General features: G+C 45.4%; 1 long non-coding RNA gene across 1 annotated transcript; it reads right to left on the reverse strand.

Annotated features, from left to right (window-relative positions):
- Window positions 1-363: 363 nt before the first annotated feature.
- LOC125508217 (uncharacterized) lies at window positions 364-3,291 on the reverse strand. Its single transcript, XR_007283264.2, has 3 exons — window positions 2,957-3,291; window positions 2,186-2,290; window positions 364-995 (listed from the first exon to the last, which is right to left on the reverse strand). It is a non-coding gene; the product is annotated as an uncharacterized LOC125508217 (long non-coding RNA).
- Between the last annotated feature and the right edge of the window lie 7,009 nt (window positions 3,292-10,300).

Consider the following 10,300-nt stretch of genomic DNA (forward strand, 5'->3'; position numbering starts at 1 on the left):
TTTTGAAAAGAAAAATGTTTTCTGTGTTTCTTTTTTTTTAACTCTTAACCTTTTTTTCAATGATGTTCTGGACTTCTCTCATTCTACGACTTGAACTTTTACCATTTGAATTTCCATGGGGTTTCTTTTTGTTTGAGCTTTTTCCCAAAACTTATCAGCGACGTCATGTTGAACTTACAACTTTTAATTTGCGAACTTGTTGTGTTTTTACAATTCCAAAGCTAGCAAGCAGTAGGAGTTTCACCCAACAAAGGGGCTAATTACATAGAGCAGTCGCAGTAATACCACAGTCAGATTGATAGCTAGCAACAATAGTAGTGATTACCTACACACATACACATGAACTGATAACAAACTTGCACATGACCTGACAAACAAGAAAATACATTAACGGACAAAAAGAATACAATACACATGAACTGATAATCCCCATGGCTAATGGCAGAGCTTTGTTGCATCTAGGTTCACCCGTTTACTCAAAGTAGAACATCTCAGTTCTATTAATTTGGGCTGATGTTTAAATGTTCACCATTTTGGCCTACATCAGAATACTGAGAACAAAACAATATTTGCTTATTAAGGCATAACACACAACACCTCTTGTGCTACAGGAAGACACATAAACAGAGGAGAAATTGGACATAGAATTGCCAACTAGGTGAACTGAAAAGCACACATAACATGTACTAAAAAAGAACACAACATCCTTAGCGTTGCGTCGACCACCTGTGGTAAAGGTGAACGGCTTGCGGTGGTAGAGGTGAACAGCCTGATCACTGCGTCGTCGCACGACCTTGTGTGGCGGAGGTGAACGGCTTGAGCGCTGCGTCATCGAATGGCCTTGTGTGGAGGCAGTGAACGGCCTGGGCCATGAAGGTTCAAGCAGGTTCGAGAAGTGGTGTTGAGAGGCTGTGTGGGACTGTATTTGTATTGTTTGAATAAGTTCAGTAGCTGCTCACCACGCACACCTACTCAACTGCTTCATGCCACCGTCCCTGCACACACACAACAGCCATCAATTAGCATGCACAAGTTCATGTAAAAAGAACAACAAGTTCATGTACAGTAACATTACATGTTCACAATGAAACCTAAAAAGATGTGTACTTTGAAATACTTCATTTTACTTCCCAAATACTTCATTGTTTTGAAATATGAACTTCTATATTTATTTCCGTAGAAGTTATTATGTTTTCCCTCCAAACTACAAGAACATGATTAGTTTACTTACCCACAAAATATTTTATTCAAATACTTTCCAAATACTTTCTGTTTTTTTATAAGCGAACTGATGGAAATCTACACGGTGCACTTCGGTATTTTATTCAAGGTGAACTGATGTATTTGGAAATGCACGGTTGACCTAGTTACTGTGTAGGATGTGTTCACACACCTATAATTCAGAATTGAACTGAACGACCCATTTTTTCTTGTACTGAAGCTTGTTCTTCACTGTTTGGTTTACAGGGGTGCCAATGATGAATTGAATCATTTTAGTTCTGGCTACTCCCCTCTGGTCTGAATCAAGATCAGCATCAGTTCAATTCAAAATAAATTGACAATTTATGAATTTTGTGCTAAGCAAGCATACCCATCAGCACATGGGATGCCTTGGTGAAATGCACTCACTCAGTCCCCAAAATCAAAAAAGAAAACTACAGAGGCAGAAGAAAACGAGACGAAAGATTTTGAGTTGTGACCATTGCTTTTGTTGAACGCCCCCTCGTTGAATGATCTTGATTGGCAGTGGTGAACGGACTGGGGTAGCGGCTGTGAACGGCCTGGGGCGGCGTGCCAAAATACTTAAAGCTATGCTTTTTCAGGTGGCTAGCGCAGTGGGTATGAACTGGTTGCTCACCCGCAAAAAAAGGTATGAACTGGTTGCTTTTTTAATTGCCATATGCATAAAGTTATGCATCAGTATGAACTAGTAATTGTTTACTTGCTAGTAATGGAAATGAAAGAATTACTGCATCACATCAATCATATCCTTTATATAGGAAAGGGAGTGGCAATGCATTTAATTAAATGGTTCACGGGATTACAACCAAGAAAAGTAGCAACACAGTATTTCTGCAAATGCCACTTCGTAGTGGTTCAACTTGCAGTTACCAACAAGGACAGTTAGTGACTTTGTGTGGCCAAAAAAAGGCACGCATGACACATGCATTAGGGGAGAAATTACCTCTACCTCCTGCCTGGATAGAGGATACGTACTTCCAATACACGAATAGCAGAACTGAAGAGTGGTTCTCGTCACCGGTCTGCAGTTGCTCCAGCCTCGCTCGTGCTGCATTCAGAGAGAAAATAAATTAGTGACAGAGAGGAGATTTAGAGAGGAAGAGAAATTTTTTTGCTACAACAAAATTCACACACAACGAACTGAAACATTCAGTAGCCTGCAAGAAAATATTTTTTACACCTAATCTTTCAACTATCATAAACATCAATATAAACCTTATCTTCACTTCTCCTAGGCACCATCTGGACATGGTGAAGACTAGCTAATGTAAGGATAGGCACAAAACATTTTAATAATGAACTTTTTGTTTAAGAGAAATTTTGAAAATGGCAAAAACAACATCATTTTTTCTTTCTAAACTCAGCAAAATGAAACAGTGGACTCGTATGATCAGATTTTTTGAACGGACTCGGTCTGGGAACATGGACTTATAGAAGTCAACCTTTTGGGGGTTTTAATTTTAGATTTGGTTTCATGTCCGAACTGATGATGTTGTTAGCTCTGAACTTGAATAGCTTATGTAGTAGAGCTGATTTAATTTAAACAAAATAAAATGATATGAAATTGAGTACTTGTGGCGGTTTGTTCTTTGAACTTATCTGCTAGCAACACATGAACTATCCTGTAGAGATTTTTAAAAAATACTTGAACTACCATGTAGAAAAGAATTTTGTTGATACATATTACCAACCAAAATAGACAGGAAGTTCCAACCTTTTATTTGCAGTCGGCAGCTAATCCAGATGCCAGGAGACAACACGTCGTCTGTGACACTTAAACAACACCTAGCAGACAACTCACAAGCACCTGCAGACCGTATCATGAGGTGGGGAAACTGGTGCTGAGCTAGAAGGGGACAACGACACTGCTGGCAGAGAGGCGGAAATGGCGTCCAATTCGTTGTTGCATTGTCCAGGGGCACGGTCTGGGAAGGTCTCCTTCCCTATGGCCGCTGATGTTTTAACTTGTACAAAACAAAACAAATCAGTCATCGACACTGATGACTAATTGCATCATGTCAGGGATCCAGTACGTCCTCCACGGTCAATTGCTAGTCTTCCATTGGATCCTTATACATGGTTGGCTGGCTTGTACACAGTACACATGGGCATCCTCTGTCATCCTCTGAAGATCTTATAAGTACCGAGGAACTGAAATTCTGTAACTTCTTTATTAAAATGCAAATGCGCATTAACATCAGAGGAGTGTCTTCATCGAAGTCCATGCTGAAGATCTGCAGCAGAAAGTCACGAGATTTTGACTCCGCCTCCATCAGCAGTTGCTCCCACGTTCTCGGATTACTATCCTTGAACTTTTGGTACACCATTATTATAACTTTCTGGTTTTCCACATTTGCACTGAGAATTTTCATACTTCTTCACAAAATCAAACTTCTGAACTTGTGCGATGACACTGATTGAACTTGCAAAGGAACACTCAGTACATGTCGATGGCTGTATCAATGGCAAAGGAAGGAGCTGCCGGCGCTCAAAATGGTGCAAAGGTCGTAAGCGAAGTCCAAGTTGGTTTTCTGTGGCAAAAAAATTCAGAGATTAGGGAAGGTAGACAGAGATCAATGGAAAATTGGTTTGCTTTGGAAAAAAGTTCAGACCTTCCAGAAAAAATGGTACGACATGGACGGCGGCCAACAAACGGGATGAGGGAGGTCGGCCGGCGGTGGATCTAGGTGCCGCGCGTGTGGAAGAAGGATGGCTGGCGCCCGAGCATGAGGGAGAATGGAGGGGGAAGGCGGGGTGGAGGTTGGCGTACAAGAGGAGCTTGCGGCGGCCATGAGCGGGAGGAGCTTGCAGCGGCCGTCAGCACGGGGGAGGGATACAGCTGCCGTTGGTGTGGGGGAGGGATGCGGCGGCCGTCTGCACGGGGGAGGGATACAGCTGCCGTTGGTGTGGGGGAGGGATGCGGCGGCCGTCGGTGTGGTGGAGGGATGCGGCGGCCAATCAGTGCGGGGAGGGAGGCGGTGGCCGGCGACGCGGGGGAGGTAGGCGGCGCGGCGGGCGGCGCTCTGGAGGGAGGCGGTGGCCGCCGACGCGCAGGAGGGAGGCCGTGAGGCTGCGTTATGGGAATGAGCCGGGTGGCGGCGCACTTGGGAGGGAGCCGGGCGGCGGCGCGCTGGGAAGGAGATGGGCGGCGGCGCGCTGGGAAGGGAGCCGGGCGGCGGCGCGCTGGGAAGGAGATGGGCGGTGGCGCACTTGGAAGGGAGCCGGGCGGCGGCGCGCTGGGAAGGAGCCGGGCGGCGGCGCACTTGGGAGGGAGCCGGGCGGCGGCGCGTGGGCTGGGGTGGGAGGGGGTGGACGCCGGCGGAGGAAGGAGGTCGGGGATGGGGGCGCAGAGTAGTTGGGGAAGGAACCGGATCCTCTACATCAAGGAGGGAAGTCACCTGAGCTATAGTGCAAACTAGTGCAATGCAAAGAAGGAAAGTTAAAATACTTTAGCGAATACTGTATGATCTACTATAATAGGTACTGTGCGTAGTTACTGTTTGACAAAAATAAATATAAAATTAATTTTATTGCACTGTAATTTTGTTTGTATGTAATTTTTGTAAATTTATACAATAGATTTTGATTTGTAAATTAATTCAAGTTATTTTAGTCTTAATCATATGGATGTGAAGGAGGGAAGTTAGGGTATTGTAGCTTAGGTGACTTTCCTCCTTGATATTAGAGGATCCGGTTTCGTTGGGGAAGCCTACAGATACCCACAAATGATTGCTTGTGGCGTGAGAAGGGTCAGACTATATACGAACCACATGCCGGTGGCCCTACTATATTTATGAAAAGGGTGTGGTGTATGATATTTAACTACCATTATAACTTTTGATGTGGCACGTATGTCTTGCAAATTAACCGGACTTCCCCGATCCCACGGAGGTTGCAGGTAGCGCGAAGTAGCCCCACACATGTCGGGGAAGGGAATCTCACCAAGACGTACTGTAACACAGACCAAGCAGAATCTAACTTGATCATACAACCTCTCTCCGCTCGTTGTTGGTCAAAGTGATGGACGTCCACACGGCCCCGCAAAATGGGCTAGCCTGTCGCCGATAACCTCGCGAGGGAGTATTGTATGAAGATAAACCCACTATGTGCATGTGGCCCAAGTATCTATATGGAAGTGGTGTGTGTAGTGTTTGAATACCCAATGCGCGAATTTGATGTGGCACCATGCACTACTGCAGGATGTTGTTAACGCGACACTACGATCAGAGACCCTTCGACAAAACTGCGTGCGATGCAATAATCGCAAACGGTGGTGTAAAAGAACCGTCAAAAAAGGTGCAAAACTTTGCGATGACGGAGCCATCAAACCCGGTTCAGATTTTAGTTGCATGTGCGATGCGGGGCATACAGTTCAGTTCAATTAACTGTTTGTTATGAGGCAGAACAAAAAAAACGGGCAGCTAGATGAAGGCGTGTACGATATACGACATACGATTCACTCGGATAAACTGTTTGTGATGAGGAGGAACAATAGAAACGGGCAACTAGATAAAGGTGTGTGTGACTGGGGGCATACGCTTCAGAAGGATTAACTATTTGCGATTAGGTAACTAAACAGAAACGGGTCAGCCAGATCAAAGTGTCTTCGATTGATGACACTTCACACGGATGAATTATTTGCGATTGTGCCATGTCATGACACCATGCCAAGTTTCATGATTTTCAGGCGTGTTTTGGATTTACAGGAATTAAAAAACCAAGTTTCTCAATCTTTACGGCCGAGCCACGACGCCCAGATGTTTGAATTTCATTCCCATTTCTTGCATGGGACCTAGAAATTCATCCAAGGACACACATGTGATTTTTCAACCAACTTTGATGCACTGGAGCATGTGCTTGTAGTTGAAATTTGAATTATGCACATTATATGCCTAAAAACTCAATTAATGTATAAAAAATGCCAAACGAACCCGGAATATTCCAAAATTTAGCATGATACTTCTATTTGGTCTAATCTGCCTGTGTAAAAAAATTAAGGCGGGAGAAGGCAGTGTACGTATGTCGTTTCGCACACGGAGGTGGCACGTTCCCTCTCGGAAGCACGAGCCTTCTTGAGGGAAACTCCGGTTTGCAAGAAGGTTACACCAAAGCTTGTCCCAATTCGGCCAAAAAAATTACCGCAGCATGTTGGTGCCATGTCATGACACCATGCCAAGTTTCATGATTTTCATGCGTGTTTTGGATATACAGGAATTAAAAACCAAGTTTCTCAATCTTTACGGTCGAGCCACGATGCCCAGATGTTTGAATTTCATTCCCTTTCTTGCATGAGACCTATAAATTCACCCAAGGACACACATGTGATTTTTCAACAAACTTTGGTGCACTAGAGCATGTGCTTGTAGTTCAAATTTGAATTATGCACATTAAATGTCCAGAAGCTTAATTAATGCGTAAAAATGCCAAACGAACCCAGAATAATTCCAAAATTTAGCATGATACTTCTATTTGGTCTAATCTGGCTGTGTAAAAAAATTAAGGCGGGATGAGACAGTGTACATATGTTGTTTCGCACACGGAGGTGACACGTTCCCTCTCGGAACCACGAGCCTTCGTGAGGGAAGCTCCGGTTTGCAAGAAGCTTACACCAAAGCTTGTCCCAATTTGGCCAAAAAATTTACCGCGGCATGTTGGTTCCATGTCATGACACCATGCCAAGTTTTATGATTTTTAGCCGTGTTTTGGATTTATAGGAATTAAAAAAAACAAGTTTCTCAATCTTCCGGCCGAGCCACGACGCCCAGATGTTTGAATTTCATTCTCATTTCTTGCATGGGACCTATAAAGTCACCCAAGGACACACATGTGATTTTTTAACAAACTTTGGTGCACTAGAGCATGTGCTTGTAGCTCAAATTTGAAATATGCACATTAAATGCCTAGAAACTTAGTTACTGCATAAAAATATCAAACGAAACCAGAATAATTCCAAATTTAAACACGACACTCATGTACTAGTTGCATGTTCACTATACGTAAATGTTCTAGCAATTCAAACACCATTCTTTCCCTCCGTAACACCATTTTGTGTTTCAAAACATAATCAAAAAATCAGGTATACCACAAACAGTTTACTAGAAAGAATCATGTGGGATGCAATATAAAATATCTTGGCGCACCGTGTTGTCTGGCTTACGCAAGAAGCTTTGTCGTCTACAGTCCACCGCCCCCGCTTCAACCACACTTGCTCGCCAGTTTCTCGCGGCATCGAGCGAATTTTTTTGCCACCGCGGAAATATCTATCTCCCCGCCCCCTCCCTCCCACCAAAAGCCACATTTCAACTGTTCATCCTTTCTTTCCAAGTTCAAACCTTCACTGCTGCTTAGTGGCAGCTCAGCCTCCTCGCCAGCGACCCTTCTTCTTACAGCTCAGCCTCCTCACCGTCGACCCTTCTTCTTGCAGCGCTGCCTTCTCATCGGCGACCCTTCTTCTTGCAGCGCCGCCTCCTCGCCGGCGACCATTCTTCTTGCTGCGTGGCCTCATCGATATGGTCAGGTAATCCACACACCACCCACACCATCCTCCTCCTTTCCCGTCCCACATGCCCCGGCCGATGACGCAACAGCTTCCGCCGAAATCACTGCCCCCCTCCTCCAATTAAGCGCCGCCCACATCCATTTTGCACGCAGTATAAGGTGGAGCTTAGTAGCATGCGGCCGCACGCTCGCACGAGGTCGCTATGGATGCCACGTGTGCCCTATTGGGTTCTATGGTAGGGTGCATCAACTGCAAATTAAAATTTTCCTACGTGCAGAACAACCAAGAACATGCTACGGGAGATGGATCACAGATCGTTACCACCAGACGCGCAGTGCCATGCAGCAGAAGAAGAGTTGGGGTAGCGCGTCTCCTCCTTGTCCGATCTCCCTCAAACAGCCGGTCATCGGTTCCCTCGTACAGGTTCGCCGGAGCGGTGCAAGTGAAGGAAATATGCCCTAGAGGCAATAATAAAGTTGTTATTTATATTTCCTTATATCACGATAAATGTTTATTATTCATGCTAGAATTGTATTAACCGGAAACTTAGTACATGTGTGAATACATAGACAAACAGAGTGTCACTAGTATGCCTCTACTTGACTAGCTCGTTGAATCAATGATGGTTATGTTTCCTAACCATAGACATGAGTTGTCATTTGGTTAACTGGATCACATCATTAGAGAATGATGTGATTGACTTGACCCATCCGTTAGCTTAGCACGATGATCGTTTAGTTTGTTGCTATTGCTTTCTCCATAACTTATACATGTTCCTATGACTATGAGATCATGCAACTCCCGAATACCAGAGGAACACTTAGTGTGCAATCAAACGTCACAACATAACTGGGTGACTATAAAGATGCTCTGTAGGTGTCTCCGATGGTGTTTGTTGAGTTGGCATAGATCGATATTAGGATTTGTCACTCCGAGTATCGAAGAGGTATCTCTGGGCCCTCTCGGTAATGGACATCACTATAAGCCTTGCAAGCGATGTGACTAATGAGTTAGTTACGGGATGATGCATTACGGAATGAGTAAAGAGACTTGCTGGTAACGAGATTGAACTAGGTATTGAGATACCGACGATCGAATCTCGGGCAAGTAACATACCGATGACAAAGGGAACAATGTATATCGCTATGCGGTTTGACTGATAAAGATCTTCGTAGAATATGTGGGAGCCAATATGAACATCCAGGTTCCGCTATTGGTTATTGACTGGAGACGTGTCTCGGTCATGTCTACATAGTTCTCGAACCCGTAGGGTCCGCACGGTTAACGTTCGGTGACGATCGGTATTATGAGTTTATGTGTTTTGATGTACTTAAGGTAGTTCGGAGTCCCGGATATGATCACGGACATGGCGAGGAGTCTCGAAATGGTCGAGACATAAAGATTGATATAGTGGACGGCTATGTTCGGACACCGGAAGTGTTTCGGGTGATTTCGGAGAAAACCGGAGTGCCGGAGGGTTAGCGGACCCCCCCCCCCTGGGGAAAGTTGGGACTTCATGGGCCATAGGGAAGAGGGGAGGCAGCCCACAAGGGGCAGCCGCGCCCCCTCCCTATAGGGAGTCCGAATTGGACTAGGGAGGGAGGCGCACCCCCTTTCCTTCTCCTCTTCCTCTCCCTTCCTTCCTTCCCCTTCCCTCCTAGTTGGACTAGGAAAGGGGGGTCCTACTCCTACTAGGCGGAGGACTCCTCCCCTCCTTGGCGCGCCCTAGGGCCGGCCGGCCTCCCCCTTGCTCCTTTATATACGGGGGCAGGGGGCATCCTAGAACACACAAGTTGATTGTTTCCAGCCATGTGCGGTGCCCCCCTCCACCATAATCCACCTCGGTCATATCGTCGTAGTGCTTAGGCGAAGCCCTGCGCCGGTAGCTTCATCATCACCGTCATGCCGTCGTGCTGATGAAGCTCTCCCTCGACACTCAGCTGGATCAAGAGTTCGTGGGACATCACCAAGCCGAACGTGTGCAGATCACGGAGGTGCCGTAATTTCGGTACTAGGATCGGTTGAATCGTGAAGATGTACGACTACATCAACCATGTTGTCATAACGCTTCCGGTTATGGTCTACGAGGGTACGTGGACAACACTCTTCCCCTCTCGTTGCTATGCATCACCATGTTAGATCTTGCGTGTGCGTAGGATTTTTTTTTTGAAATTACTACGTTCCCCAACAGTGGCATCAGAGTCAGGTCTATGCGTAGATGTTATATGCACGAGTACAACACAAAGGAGTTATGGGCATGGGTATATACATATTGCTTGCCGTCACTAGTTGATTCTTGATTCAGCGGTATTGTTGGATGGAGCGGCCCAGACCGACATTACACGTACACTTACGCGAGACTGGTTCTACCGACGTGCTTCGCACACAGGTGGCTGGTGGGTGTAAGTTTCTCCAACTTTAGTTGAATCAGATTCAATGAACAGGGTTCTTTCTAAAGATCAAAAAGCAATCACTATACCGTGTTGTGGTTTTTGATACGTAGGTAAGAACGGTTCTTGCTCAGCGCATAGCAGCCATGTAAAACTTGCAACAACAAAG

This window comes from Triticum urartu, chromosome 5A (assembly GCF_056163025.1).
Source record: "Triticum urartu cultivar PI428250 chromosome 5A, HENAU_Tu73, whole genome shotgun sequence".
In the NCBI taxonomy this organism is placed as follows: Eukaryota; Viridiplantae; Streptophyta; class Magnoliopsida; order Poales; family Poaceae; genus Triticum; species Triticum urartu.